This window comes from Myotis yumanensis, unplaced genomic scaffold (genome assembly GCF_028538775.1).
Source record: "Myotis yumanensis isolate MYYU_CA2020_CCGP unplaced genomic scaffold, mMyoYum1.0.hap1 SCAF_5, whole genome shotgun sequence".
NCBI classification, from domain to species: domain Eukaryota; kingdom Metazoa; phylum Chordata; class Mammalia; order Chiroptera; family Vespertilionidae; genus Myotis; species Myotis yumanensis.
Genome location: NW_027223756.1, coordinates 30,735,532 through 30,751,791, shown reverse-complemented (window position 1 = coordinate 30,751,791; position 16,260 = coordinate 30,735,532). Strand labels below are relative to the sequence as shown.

The 16,260-nt window shown below is 40.7% G+C and overlaps 1 pseudogene; it reads left to right on the top strand.

Moving 5' to 3' along the window:
- Positions 1 to 11,890: 11,890 nt before the first annotated feature.
- LOC139011953 (U6atac minor spliceosomal RNA) lies at positions 11,891 to 12,002 on the top strand (annotated as a pseudogene).
- The last annotated feature ends 4,258 nt before the right edge of the window (positions 12,003 to 16,260 follow it).

Sequence of the window (16,260 nt, the reverse complement as noted above, 5' to 3'; positions counted from 1 at the left end):
TGTGCAGACCTAGATGGAACTCGGTGATCCTGAGAAGATCCCTTCTCATTTCTTCACCAAGAACTTCTTGCAGTCTATACCAGATCACCTGATTCAACCACCTGCTTCTTAAGAGTTCTTAATTCAAAGCTGAAGGAAGAGAAGCACATTGTACACTGTTCTGAAAGACAGTTAGGGAGAGGGAAGCCATTTTTTCCTGACTTGGAAGTGCTTATTAGGACATTTGCTGCATGTCTAACCTGAATCAGCACTGCTATATTGTAAGCCTACCAAATCTTCTAGGAACTTTCATAGAGTCAGGTCTTCAAACACTTCTTCTCTCCAAGCCAAATAACCCTAATTACTCCAGTTTCCACTAGTTCTCTCTCATACTCTTTTTCTTAGACTGTCTTCAAATGCACCTACTTTGGGTTTCTATGAGGAGTCAAGTGGGGTGTGTACCCTTCTCAAACCTAAACTGCCATCATGTTTTTGCCCTCAAGTATCTGAAAAATCTACCTATTCTTGGCTGTCACAGAACTTTGATTGCCCTATCAGTCCCCACTTGCATTTCTACCTTGTCCAAGTTCATGTCTAACCTGTAAGAATTTTTATGAGTTTATTTGAGCCAATTTGATGACAACTGCCAGGAAGCAAAATCCACTCTGGACTGACTATTGTACCTTGAACCTGATTTTCCCACTAACTCAATAGCTGGTATTTTGCCTCTCAACTCTGCACCTAACATAGTGTTACCATATTTATCTAATACTAGTATACCACACACATTCACACATTTAGCATGACCTGATTTAAAAATAAAAACAAAAAAACTGCCCTGGCCAGTGTAGCTCGGTTGGTTGGAGTGCCGTCCCATACACTGAAAGGTGGCATGTTTGATTCCCAGTCAGGGCACATGCCCAGGTTGTGGGTTCGATCCCTGGTCGGGGCATGTAGGGCAGAGGGGAGTCAATGTTTCTTTTTCACATTGATGCTTCTCTCTTTCTCTCTCTACCTTCCTCTCTCTCAAATCAATAATTTAATCCAGTGCACCAAAAGGTCACAGGTTTGATTCCCAGTCAGGGCACATACCCAGGTCGCAGGTTCTATCCCAAGTTGGGGTACATATGGAAAGCAGCTGATCGATGTTTCTCTTACAACGTTTCCTTCTCCCTTCCTCTTTCTCTAAAATCAATACAAATATTTAAAACAAACAAACAAACAAACATATCCTTGAGTGAGGATTTAAAAAACACACAAAAACTTTCAATGTCCTAGAAAATAAAATCCTAATTCTTTGGGCAAACATTTTAAGTATCCTAAACGTAGCACTGCCCTACTGTAAACATTAACATATTTTGTTCTATGAATATCTACTTATATAAAAACCATGGGTGGTGTTCATCACGACCTTCAGAATCGCGACCAAGCAGAAGGAAGTCAGTCCTGCAGGGGTTGTCTTGGCAATGGCTGTGCCCTCCCCCGAGCTGTTTCCCGGAGTTGTTTCCGGTGAGGGTGGGGTTTGAGGCAGGAACCCACCCTAGGATCGTGGAACCACTCAATCCTGGGTTGCTTTGCCAAGGGCTGCATCTTCCCCAGCTGTTTCCCGTGTGGCCTGAGGGAAGAACCCACCCTCAGAGCACCAGGAGCGCTTAGCAGCAGTCAGTCCTGGGTTGCTGAGGTGGAGGCCACGGCGTGGTAGAACTCTGGGTCTGGCCCAACAGAGGACATGGCTGACCTTCAAACCAGACCCTGACAGTAGAAAGGAGGGAGCCCCATTCCTCACAGAATCCGCTGTTGGATAGCTTGCTGTCAGTGGCCTGCCAGCCAGGAACCCCATTCTCCTGCACCCTGGACTCTGACAGGAGGGAAGAGGGAGCCCCTTTCCTCACAGAATCAACAGGTGGCCAGTTTGCTGTCAGGGGCCTGCCAGCTAGCAATCCTATTCACCTGCACCCTGGCCCCTGACAGCAGGGAGGAGAGAATATGTTTAAAGACCAACTATTGGAACAAAATACCTCTGAAGCCAAAAGAAGCCATTGTTGGTGACAGAATAGAGAGTTAGAAACATCGATGAGAGAGAAACATCGATCAGCTGCCTCCTGCACACTCCCCACTGGAGACGTGCCCGCAACCAAGGTACATGCCCTTGACCGGAATCAAACCCAGGACCCTTGAGTCTGCAGGCCGATGCTCTATCCACTGAGCCAAACCGGTTAGGGCAATTAATTCCCTTTTAATGTGCACGAATTTCGTGCACTGGGCTACTAGTATTCTCATAAAAATTCAGACAATTTAGAAGTAGACCAAAACATGAATAATCATCTTTATTCCATTCTTCCCCAAGCCCACTATTCTTCCCAGAGGTAACTGCTCCTAACTTGCTTTTCAAAGTTTATCCCTTGCTTCTTCAGCTCCAGACAGACTAGGTTATGACAGTTCCTTGCATGCACCTTTCCCATGCAACTTCTGTATCCCAGTTGAGACCTTTTCCCTACTTGAAATACCTTTGCCCTACCTACTGCCCCTCCAACTCCAAACACTTCCTCCTTGAGGTCTATCTGCTGCTTGATATTGCCTGCCTTTTGTTTGATAGACTATAAATATCGCTGCCTTTATATCTAAGCATGTGTATTTTTCTGTCTCAACAATAGGGCTGACAAGTCTCCTCCTTGGAAGTAGGGCTATGTTATTCCTCTTGGTGCCTCTGCAAGCCTCTCACAACACTGCATGTGCTAGGTGGTTAGTGATCTCCTGACATTAAACAATCTTGCCCAAAGGTGGTGTAAGTGTACAAGTCATGAAATCTCAGAGGAGGAGGAGACCTTAGAAATCATCTACAATCTTCTCACCTTACAGGAGAGGAAAAACAATTTGCCCAAGGTCATTTGGCTAGTTAAAAGGTTAAGTTGAGGATAGATCTCAGGTCTCCTAATTCTAAGTTCAAGCAATCTCTAGGTCCTCTGCTTTGGGGGCTCCATACTACTCTCCTCTCTCTCTCCTCTCTTCTCTCTCTCTCTCTCTCTCTCTCTCTCTCTTTGGTTAATCTTCACCAGAGGATATTTTTCCCATTGATTTTTTTAAAGTAGAGAGTGGGAGGGAGGGACACAGGGAGAGGGAGGGAGAAGAAAAAGGGAAGGAGAGAGAAAGAGAAACATTGATGTGAGAGAGACACATAAATTGGTTGCCTCCTGCATGCACCCTGACCAGGCCAGGGATCAAATCTGAAACCCAGGTATGTGCCCTTGACTGAGAATTGAACCTGCGACTCTTCGGTGTGTGTGCCAAAACTCTAGCCACTGAACCATACCAGTCAGGGCTTCATGCTACTTTTAGGACCAACCACTTGGGCAGTAACTCAGGCAGGTGCCTGATGAGAGAAGGCTTGGATGTGCTATATTAAAAAGAAAAAGGGAAAGAGAAGAATATATGAGGCTCCCAAACACACCATTACCATTTAAGCCGAAGGCAACAGAAAAAGTCAGCCCATCCCACAACTATACTACTCTTCACAGCATGTATTCTTTCCTCACTTCATTGGTATTCACCTTAACTTGGCTTCGCCTTATTAAAAATGTTGTGTGTGTGTGTAGGAGGTGAGGGGGGGAATGTTGTGGGCACAAAGTCAGAGTCACCTTGACTTCTGATATCTCTGGAAATGAAGCAAAGCTCATTCTATTACTTCATAGTTTATGCCTGTTGTCCCAAGTATAATTGTAATTGTGCCCCCTTCCACTCCAAAAAGTTGATAATCGTGTGATCCCCCTATTTATAACCCATTTCATCCATCCATTCATTTAATAAATCTTTATTGAGAACCTATTCAATAAATAGGCACAGGCATATATATATATATATAGCTCTAATGCAAGGGGTGAGGAAGTTCATGACGTAGAAAAGGTCTCTGCCCTCATGAAGGTTATTATACAATGAACAAATAAAAAAAATATTACAGACTGAGATAAGCATCCTGATGAAATAAATGGTATTCTTATAATGGGCAGCAACATCTTTAGAAAAGTGGTCAGAAAAGGCTCTCTGTAAAGTTGACATTGAAGCTGATACCCAAAGGATGAACAAACCAGTTATAAGAGCTGCAGGAAAGCATATTCCAGAGAAGAGCTTAGAAAATTCCAGGAAATGATCAAAGTCTGATGCCACTGGAGCATGGTTTGCATGTGATGACATGAGATGAATTTAGAAAAGGAAGAAGGGGCCAGATTATGCAAGATCCAGTAGGTCAGAGTAAAAAGTCAGAATTTTGTTGCAGAGAAATGGGAAGAAATTAAAAGATTTTAAGCAGAGTGGTGACAGGATCCTATTTATTTGTAAGAAAAGTCATATTGGCTGTTTATGGAAAATGGACTGGAGAGAGGCAAGAGTGAAGACCTAAAGACATGCAATTGCATTCGGCCAGGCAAGAGCTGATGGTGGCTTGAACTAAGCTTAGAGGCAGTAAATAGAGAGAAGAGGGCAGATGAATAGTATGTATAAAAGAAGTGGAATCAATAAAATTTGTAGATGGTTGTATATGGTGGGTGAGAGGAGAGGGACCTGGGATGACTTCGTTTTCTAGCTTTACTAACTGAGTGACATTTATGGACATAGGCAAAATGAGAGAGGACCAGGGTAGGAATAATGTAAAGATGGAAACCAAGAATTCTATCTTAAACATGTTAATTTTGAAATTTTTCTGAGACACGCAAGTGGAGATATCAAGTAGGCATTTGGTTACTAAGTTTTGGAAAGCTGGATAACAAATTGGAGAAGAAATTTGAGATGGAGATGCAAATTGAGGAATCACCAATATAGAGATAGTTTCTGAAGCCCTGGGAGTAAGTGAGATTTCCTAAGAGTAGGAAGTAAAGGGAAGAGGGCACAGATCTAAGTCTTAGGAAACACTACACCTCTCTCATCAATATCCACAAGTGCCCAATGATGAAGCTGAGCAACTGAACCTCATTTTGATTCTGGGAATAGAGAGGTACAGACTTCCCGGCAGGTAGGGAAATAGATAAGCTAACCTTTGTGGAGACCTTCATCACTCTATTTGTTCAATGAATGCCTTCTATGGGTCAGGGACTATGCTAGGTGCCTGCTGGGGACATAAAGATGAAGGATATAATTCCTCCCAATCAAGGAGGAAAGCACACCTGTGCTCATGTGGTATGATGAACATTCTAATGGAGGTATACAGGGGCAGGGGTAACACAGGGATCAAAGCAACCATTGTGTCTGGCCCAGAAATGAAGCAAAGCTCATCCAGGTAGTGAGAGGAGCTGAACATCACAAGCGTGCTCTGAAGCCAGAGTGGCTCCTCTCCACACACACTCCTGTTTATTTGTTTCTGTTTTGTTTAAAAACAAATCTTGTGCTTCCTAGAATAAATGTAAAATTATGACAGGTTGGTGGGGGTAAAAAACGAAGGCTTTGGTTCTCAGACCATTGACAATAGAGAACTGCCCTTTCCAATGAGCCTGAATCAGAGGTGGGGTGAGAATGGGGGTTAGAGGAAAACATGGGAGAGTGGTTTATTGCTGTTCACACAAAAAAAGCAATAAAATACTTTTCTCTGAGCTGCATAAGGGTCATAATGGCATGATAAGCTATCATTTAACATGAGGAGGAAATTGAAGTTTCATTTCCTTGCTTTTGTGGCACCCCTTGAATTGGGTTGATGACACTATTCAGCCAGTCAGCATGAGGCCTGCCTTACCAATTTTGTTTTGCAAAACAAAGCCAGTCACGGTCAAACTCAGTTGGTCAATTCCATAGATTAACAGGAGAGCAAGACAGCTGGGATAGTTCTGGCTGGGGAACGATGGGGTTAATCCTAGGCCAGCTTGGCAGGGAGCTTCAGAAGATTTTTGGGGCCCCTGGCACTCTTCTCCCCCCACCCCCGCACCCCCCCCCCCCCCCGCCCCACACACACACACACACACACACACTCCTTATGAGCTTCCCACACTCACCAGAGTCCTGGGATTGACTCTAAATTATTTCCAGAGTTTGAAGGACAGAGCTGGGCTGAGGGTATGGATGCATTTCCCCATTGTATCATATACTCCTTCTTGTCAGCCTGATTTCTTTAGACCCAGAGTATGGTGTGATAGAAAAATCTGGCCAGAATCTATAGAAACACAAACTGGAAAGAATAGATTTTCTTTAGAAAATAACAATAATACAAAATTTTCCTTAAATCCTGGGCTCCAATAGGTATACCTGCACAATTCACAAACTAAAGAAAACAGTGAGGATGAAAATAATGTTAAAGCTCTACTGAATAACCTGACCAGTGTGGCTCATTGGTTGAGCATTGACCCATGCCCATGCACCAAGAGGTCACTGGTTGGATTTCTGGTCAAGGCACATGCCTGGGTTGTGGGCTTGATCCCCAGTGGGGGCTGTACAGGAAGCAGCTGATCAATGTTGATGTTTCTCTCTCAATGTTTCTATCTCCCTCTCCCTTCCTCTCTAAAATCAATAAAAACATTTAACACACACACACACACACACACACCACAAAATTCTACTGAATAGCCAGGCATTTTTTGTTGCCTCTGTGGCTAAGACATTAGAAAATAATTATTCTTTTAGAGGATGATCCAAGGTCATTCTGATTCCTCTCCATGTCCAGAAGTTTCTGAAAAACTGAGGCCACTTTAGAATAGATCACAGTCTGGAGCTTTTCACAGTTCCCATTAGCTAAGAAAATTCCATTTTTCTCTCTTTCTGAATTCTTATGTTTCTTTTAAAAATATGTATTTTTATAAATTTCAGAGAGGAAGGGAGAGGGAAAGAGAGGGAGAATCATTGATCGGCTGCCTTCTGCATGCCCCCTACTGGGGATCGAGCCCACAACCTGGGCATGTGCCCTGCCTGGGAATCTAATTGTGACCTCCTGGTTTAGAGGTCACCGCTCAATCACTGAGCCACACGGGCTGGGCTGAATTCTTATGTTTCTGATGAAAAAGCAATTCCGCCAGTAACACATAAGGACTATCAGACAGCCAAGAAAATCTGCACATGCAATGAAGTTGCCTGAACAATAATGAGGTTCATATTCCAAAAGGACATTAAGTTAATGTTTACTTTTAGTTCCCTGAAAGTTGTCTTACATTTTCCCCAAAGGAATTATTCCTGCATCTTCTGTGACTATTGATCCAATTTAAGTGTCAGGTAATCAAGGCAATTCAGTTTTGTGGGGAAAGTGATGGTGATTTTACCACAGATTTTGCTATAATGCCATCTAATTTACTTTCTGAGCTTCAATCTCTCTATTATAAAAAAAAAAGTGGATTGGATTAGAATGTTTTGATACCATTATAATAATTTGGTTAGTATTTAACAAGCAAGGAGTAAAGGGAAGACTAGATAATATAGGCATGCCATTTCTACAGCTTCGCAAATGTAACAACTCTCCAAGTCTGTTCCCCACTGATGGATGGGGAATGGACTGGACAAAGGCAGCTTGGATGGATGCATGTCTGGTAAGGTCTGAGTGACATAGGAAGGTGCTTACTTGTCAATCACACCTGGGAACAGGCACTTGGCCAGAATAGGCGTGGCCACTGCAAGGGCAAGAAACCTGAATATTTAAACTTCTGAATAAAGCAAGTTCGCCCTTTTCCTGCCTTCCTGCTTGCCTGCACCTCTGTGATTCCTGTTGCAGGGACACGCCCCCCCCCCCCCCCCCTGCACCCACGTGGCTCACTGCTATGTGGGACCCACACAAAGGACTGATGGCATTTAATTAACCCGATGCTGAACTGGACCCAACTGCAACATGGAACGGAAGCTCTGGACACCGGCCCTCCTTTTGGCTCTCCTGGAAACCCAGCTGCACCTTTTTCAGGACTGGGTTAAGGAACATGGGACTTTACAACCCAAGGAATATAACTCCACATCAATAAAAACCATTCATTCTCCTGTGGGAATCTTAGAAACATCATTTTTCAAAAGATATTATAAGAACTCCACTCCCATGAACAATGGAGAAGTTCAATGCTCTGATAACAGTATTTGATATTTACAATTTCTTTTTCTCAAAATTTAAAATTCTATTCTGAGCCTCTAAGTTTCTCTATCCTGACAGTTCTGGTCTTCAAATGATGCCCCATGACAATTGCCATATAAAAAATTAGAACTGTTTTTGGTTTCTAGAAATTTATAGCCTGTAAAATAGCAATAGTCAGATGTTCCTCATGTACAGTCTTATGATTAGGTTTCACTAATTTGAACTTTGTGCTGAAAGAAGCTTATTTGTGTATTATATTATAAAAGGGTTTACTATTGTATTAACCCAACCAATAAGACCGCAGGTTGAGGTTTTAACTACTTCTCAAGGGGGTCCGGGCATAATGAGTAGTGTTCTGGATGTGACCCAGCCATTAGATTGGTGTGTGACCTTGGGCAGGTCTCAGCTAGCCTGCTTAAAGCAGCAACTGCTCCCTGGTGGTCAATGCGCTCCCACAGGAGTGCCACTCAGCCAGAAGCTGGGCTCATTGCTGACAAGCACAGCGGTGGTGGCAGGAGCCTCTCTCACCTCTGCATCAGTTGGACATCCCCTGAGGGTTCCTGGACTGCAAGAGGGTGCAGGCTGGGCTTAGGGACTCCCTGCCTGAGTGCACAAATTTCATGCACCGGGCCTCTAGTGATTAATAAATGCAAATGAAAATGTAATGGTCTTAGAAAAAAAGATAAAGGGAAATGATCAAGAAGGAGGCAGGAAAAAAAAAAGAAGGAGGCAGGAAAAAACATGTAGAGACTTTCAAAATAATAGAGCTGTAAAGAGGAAGAAAAGCATTATGAAAAGATGCAAGGGCATGGATTCCAGTCAAAAGGCCAGCTCAGATGGCTTAGGAGAGCCTAGGGTCAAGACTCGGAGACAGGTAACTACCTCTGGAGCTAAGAGAGGAGGGCAGGTGGGGGCACCCTGACCCATAGAAAGGTGAAATAAAGGGGTTGGCATCCTCCTTACAATGATGTGGCCAGGTTGGGTCTTATTAGATTAGCAACAGAAAGAGGGATATAACAATGTGATTTCACCAATAGGATAATGCCCTAACAATATTACATTTTTACTTAATGTATTATATTGTTTCTCACTACAAAGATCACAGTGGTTTCAAATCTTACATTTTCTCAAACATCCCTGAGAGGCATGAAGGAACTCATAATGGCTGGCCATTTATGTGTTGAACCTGTATCTCTGAAAGGTGCAAACAAGTTAAATTAGGCTAGAACTTGAGAGTCCTATTAAATATAATATTTTACTTTAATGGAACTTTGAAAGAATGAAGCTTTAAAGTCAAAATTTTCATGTGAGATGTTTAGTCTGTAGCCAGTCATCGGATGGCTAGAAGTTTGGCATGACCAATTCTTCACAGTCTATTTGCTAAGAGACACATTCTAAAAACAAGCACCGCTGAAAAGGATGTCCTTGTTTCCAAAGCTTCAACCTCATTGTAGGCTGATTGTTTTATATTGGTCCTTGTCTAACTATTTTATGGGGCAAGAGGCTCTAAACCACATATATATGTTAAAGACTCCTTGAAATGTTCTCACATTGGCCAGGATCAGAAACACTAGGTAAAGTCTAGAGAGGTTGTCATTCTAGCCCCATCATAAAGGCCACCCAGAAGGATCAGGATCTTACAATCCTGATTAAGATTTATTAGCCCTTGAGATGCTTATTCTTATACAATAGCTTAACTCTCTCCAACCCACAATTTAAATAAAAATTGTGCCAGATCCTAGTCGAAGAGTTGAGAGTGCTAATTAAGTAAGCTCAGTAATCTGCTCCAAAATAAAAGAGTTGAACGTTGAGAGAGATCCACATTAATGATAGACAGTTTAAAGAAGGATTTAGAAATTGTAGTTTACAATGTCTTTCCATCATTGATGTTTCTTTTTCTTTTTTTTTAAAAAAAGAAATTGTAGCAACACATTATTGGTAGTTTGTGTCTTTCAAGGTCTTTGTCTATTTAATCAAATTTGTCAAAGATATTCACATAAAGTTGTTCAAAATATTCCCTTATTGTGCTTTTATTATCTGTAAAGTTTGTAATGATTTGACAATATTGGGTTGAATGAATAAAATTGGTTTGAGGGGATAAAAAGGGAGTGAGGAATTGGAGGCTGCTTTGATAGATCACATGCAACCACAATTTTCCAAGGAGCACTCCCCCACATCTCAGCCAAGAAATGCAGATGAGGCAAGTAAAAACAAAGGTGTGGGGGGAGTTTATGATTCTAGTGATGAGGTTGTTGGTCTGATTAGCTGCCCATTTGTCTGCAAGCTGCTTTCTCCTCCCATTCCGTCCTCCCTGTCATCACAATGCAGCCTGCTGACCAGGAAGCCTAAGGAAGGGGCTCCCTCTGGAGCTGATGGCAGTGGCACTTCGGAAAGTGCTGGCAGGGGGTGGGCTATAAAAAAACAATTTGGCCTAGGAACAAAAGACATCAATCACAGCAGTGTCATCAACTCTATTTGGATGAGGGAGAGTACTTTCTGGCCAGGGAAGCAGGAAAGGAATAGACAACATAATTTTACTTAGTCATCTCCCCTTTCCAAAGGACTGAAGAGTCTACTTAATTTAATAGGAAAGCTATACACAACTACTCCACAAAGATCTTTTTCTTTAATCATGTGCTTTGGTGAGGTGGGAAAAACCTATCTCATTTGCAGCCTCTATGTGAAATTGCCACAAATCACTGAACCCTACCTTTAGTTAGTAAACTTCTCTGTAAGCCTGGGAGTTTCTGAGATTTAATTAACTTTTGGAAAGTAATTATGGATCTTAAATGAAAGTTGCAAAATTAGGATAAGGAATGTTATCAGTGAAAGGACTAACAAAAATACCCCAAGAGAAGCATCTGAAGTCACAGAAATAGCAAAGAATAGAGCCACCTCTGAATCAAAAATTAAAGCTTAATCTAAATAGTTCTTATAGTTAACTGCATAAGAGAAATTAAAATATTTTTGAGCTGGGAAAGTACTTCTCAAAAGTATCTGTGACTCTTTCAAATCAAGCTAACACTTAAACCAGGGCCGATAGGCTATTTCCCTGGGTTCTCTTTTTCAAGCATGATTCTACTCTTCAACCCCCCCCAAACAGAAGCTGAGGTAGGTATGCCTAGGTTAGACATATTCCTTATTTCTTGGCTAAGTATAAGAAGACTGGCAAGAGGCCTAGGAAGGGGGGGCTTCACCTCAGATCTAAACTTCTAAAGAAGTAAAGAAAAATCTAAACTTCTGCTGATAGAGAGCTTCATGCTTGCTTGCTTTCTTCTTTGAGTTCTTTGAATACTGGAGAAAGGAACTAAATGAAGTGATATATCTGGATTAACTAGTATACAACACTTAGAGTGAAAGAAATGCACAAAATCACCAGCATTTAACGATGACAAATATGTGTATAGTACTGCTTGTGTCAGAAAGCAGTCATCTCCCCTTTCTAGTTACCTAGGAAGTAAATAAGAAAGCAGTTCTCTCATTTTCCTATTCACCCTATGCTACACTTTCCAGTTCTGGCCCATGAAATAATGACCTCAAATGAGTCCAAAATTAAATAATCCTATGGCTAACTATGTTATTTTTCATTTGCATATATTTTTGTCTATTCTATCTCCAAAATATAACTCAAATTAGTCTTCTTTCTCTATTTTTCCCTCCCTTAAAAACAAAAACAAAACAAAAACCACAAATGGCAGAGATGACTTCCAGTATGGAATTTTTCTGCTATATACAATGCTACCTTTTTATTCCACGAGAGGAGGCTATTGTAGCGAAAATGACCTCTTGAAGCTGTCACACAGAAACCCCATTGTAAAAACCATTTGCTTTATCCTATATGTTCTTGGCCATTGCTCAAAATATGGCAATCTATAATTTATCTTTAAGATTTTAGTGTTGTATTAAAGGAGAGAAAGTTAGCACTCTCTAACAAGCATGGCCCTCGGGCCTGACAACATACATACTGTTAAGGCATTGCACTCTTGGTAGCTGACCATGGTCTTTTGGAGGTTAAGATTTCATAGATCTTCTCAAACCTAGCTTTTGGTTTCATGGATTTTCTCTATTACTTATCTGTTCTCATTTTTGTCTATATTACTTCCTTCTTTTGTGCTTGCTTTGGGTTTTTCTCTTCTTTTTTCTAGTTTATTAAAGTGGAAGCTTAAAACATAAAAAAAAAGATTTTAGTTTGTCTTTCCATCATTGATGTTTCTTTTTCTTTTTTTTAAACATATTTTTATTGATTTCAGAGAGGAAGGGAGGGGGAGAGAGATAGAAACACCAATGATGAATGAGAAAACAATCATTGATTGGCTGCCTCCTGCACACCCCCTACTGGGGATCAACCAAGTATGTGCCCTGACCAGGAATCGAATGAGATCTCCTGGGTCCTGATCAACACTCAACCACTGAGCAACACCAACTGGGCAAGGGTTGTTTTTTTAAAATATATTTTTATTGATTTTTAGATATTTTTATTGATTTTTTTTAGAGAGAAAGGAAGGGAGGGGGAGAGATAGAAACAGTGATGAGAGAGGAAACATTGATCAGCTGCCTCCTGCATGCCCTGTACTTGGGATCAAGCCCACAACCCACGCATGTGCACTGACAGGGAATCAAACTGGGAATCAAACCCATGACCTCTTGGTGACTGAGGTGAAGCTTAATCCACTGAGACACACCAGCCAGACAGTTGGGTGACTTAAGCTATTTACCTTCTGGAAAATTAAATCTTTATTGTTGAAAGTATTACATATGTCCCCCTTTCCCCCCAATTGACCCCTTCTAGCCTACCCGTCCCCTACCCCTTCACCACCCTATTGTATGTGCCCATGGGTTATGCATATGTGCCTACAAGTTCTTTTGTTGATCTCTTCCCACCCACCCACCCACCCCCGCCTTCTCTCTAAGATTCCACATTTACTCTTAGGCAAGATAGGATTTTGCGATTTAATAGATGGCTATAAACTGCTTGTGTTTAACTATCTGTCTTAGTTTCCCTATTCCACTGCCCCTGGCTTACTAGCCCATCTCATTACCAGTCTCAGTGTGGTGTCTTCTTTAATTCTCTAGTTGTAGAACTTCCATTCAGCCAGATTTCTGAATGATGGTTGTTTTATAGTTTAGTTCTAATTTTGATGTGGTTGTGGAAGGAGGTGATTATCGTGTTTACCTATGCTACCATCTTGATCAGAAGCCTCTCTAGTTTTTTGAAGCCTCTTTAGTTTTTTAAAATCTAGAACAGTTCCTCCCCATTTCTACTTTTTGTTTTATGACACTGATTTTTGAAAAGATGAGGCCAGTTTAAGTATTTAGTCTTAATAAAAGTATTTCATAACCTGGATTTATTTTTAAAGTAAATTATAATATCTTTAATAAATAATTTCACAACATTAAAAAAAAAACTAATACCTTGTCATGCTGGCCAGTATAGCCCAGTTGCTTGAGCATTGTCCCATGCACCAAGAGGTTGCTGGTTTGATTCCTGATCAGGGTACATGCCTACGTTGTGAGTTCAATCCCCATTTGGGAGTGTGCAGGAAGCAGCTGATTGATATTTCTCTCTCTCATTGATGCTTCTCTCTCTCCCCCTCTCCCTTCCACTCTCTCTAAAATCAATAAAAACATAATAAACAAACAAACTAGTACCTCATCACAAAAACATAATTGGGAAACACTAATCTAAGGACTATTTAATAGCACTATTATAAAGACTATATGTTGCCCTGAACTGAGAGGGCTCCCTTGATGTAGGACTTTCAGTGATACAACCAGTATCAAGAATCAATGACTGGTCACCCTTGGAGACCTCTGATTAATGTCCAGGAAATAGTTATATAAATGATTGGTTAAAATCATAAACTGATTCTGCCAATTTTCATCATATCAAATAATTGTTTACATACATATACTTTTCAAACTAAACTATCTGAACTGTACATTAATTATGCATCTAAATATAAGATGCATGCCTGGGAAAATATCATAATTAAAATTACATGTCTTAATCCTCAAACTTAAAAAAGTAATAATACAGACAGTCCTCAGCTTACATCAGACTCAATGTATGTCATTTCATGGTTACATCACCATCTCCCATTTATTTATATAAAAAAAAAGTTTCGTCATTTCGACGTATGTACATATGTGCTTTTTGTTTTTTATTATTTATTTACCACAAGTAAAGGTCAGGAATTGTTATCTTCCTTTTAAATTTTTCTTACTGTTTCACTTCATTACTGCTGTGTATGTGCTCCATGTGAGTGACGTAGGTGCTTATGCAGGTGGGTAGGTGGGTTCCGACTTACAGCGAAAATCGCATTATGTCTTGCTGTAGGAATGGATCTTCGACGTAACCTGAGGACCTACTGTATAGCAACATCTTACCATCAGCCTTCTAACACTTACTGTTACATCATTGTTAAAAATCCTACCCTAGCCTGGCCATTGTGGCTCAGTGGTTGAGCACTGACCAATGAACCAGGAGATCACAGTTCAATTCTGGGTTAGGGCAACATGCCTGGGTTGTGGGCTCAATCCCAGTAGGGGGCGTGCAGGAGTCAGCCAATCAATGATTCTCATCATTGATGTTTCTATCTCTCTCTTTCCCTTCCTCTCTCTGAAATCAATAAAAACATATATTTTTAAAATCATATCCTGGGGATGGGGGGAAGACGGGAGCAGGCTGGAAGAGGTTAATGTGGGGGGGAAAGGAGGGCCTATGTAATACTTTCAACAATAAAGATTTTTAAAAAATCATCATACCCCAAATTGACAACCACTGCAGTACATGAACTCCATAGAGATAACGCCAGGGCAAGTGAGGGCCTGAAAGGTGTGGACTAATACTACTGCAGATGACTGGGTGACTTTGTGCCTCATTGAGGGAAAAAAAAGAAAAGAAAGGAAAAGAAAGGAAAAGAAAAGAAAAGAAAAGAAAAGAAAAGAAAAGAAAAGAAAAGAAAAGAAAAGAAAAGAAAAACTAAACATGGGCAAAGGAGATTCTAGGAACCGAGAAGCAAAATGACATCATATACATTCTTTGTGCAAACTTACTGAGAGGAGCATAAGAAAAAGTACTTAGATGCTTTAGTCACCTTCTCAGAGCTTTCTGAAAAGTACTGAGAGGTGAAAGACTATCTGCTAGAGAAAGGAAACTTTGAAGATAATCTCCAAGGCAGAAAATACCCTTTATAAAAGAGAAATGAAAACCTATATTCCTTCTAAAGGGTAAACAAAAAAGTTCAAAGATCCCAATGCACCCAAGAGGCCTCCTTAAGTCTTTTTATTGTTCTATTGCCCCCAATTCAAAGAACACCTTGGTTTATACAGTGTCCCAAAAAATATATACACACTGTAACAGCTGATAGCTCAATTTTGAAAATGAAATATATTTTAATAAACACTGCCTTTCTAATTATTCAAAGTGTGTGTATACATTTTTGGGGACAACCTATATACTGGTGTTGCTACAAAGAAACTGGGAGAGATGTGGACTAATACTGCAGATGACAAGCCATGTTCATAAGGCTGCTAAACTGAAGGAAAAACATGAAAAATATATACTTGCATAAGGTTATGAAGCTAAAAAGGGAGTCATCAAGGCTGCAAAAAGCAAGAAAAAGGAGGAAAAGAAAGAAGATGAAAAGGATGAAGAGGAGATAAGCAGAAGATGATGATAAATAAGCTGGTTCTAATTTTTAGTCTATAAAGCATTTAACACAACTCACTCCCTTTAAAGAAAAAAAGAAAGAAAAGAAATGTAAGGCTATGCAAGACTTGTTTCTAAACTGTACAGTAGTATCTTTTTTGGTATAGTTAACATACTACCAAATGTGTTAAATGCTAGCTAGCTCTGACCTGGTGGTATTTTCAATAGCCAATCACCTTGCCTAGTACGGGGGGCCGGGGGGGGGGGGGCGGTTGTAAATTGACATAGAAGTTTAAAGCAGGTTATTGTTTGTACATAGGACAAATTAGTTATTTATAAGGATAGTAGTTTTTCACTCATTTGTCTTTGATGCATCTTATATGGGTTCATTGCTGTTCTATTAACTAAATACCACTTTGTAACCCCCCCAAAAAAGTTGCATTTGTTTTGTTGACATTCTAAATGCCTCTAAATAAATACAATTTTCTTGATAATAATAAAAAAAATCAGCCTGCTTGGTGTGGCTCAGTGGTTGTGTATTGACCTATGAACTAGGCAATCACAGTTTCAATTCCTGGTCGGGCACAAGCCTGGGTTGCAGGCTCGATCCCCA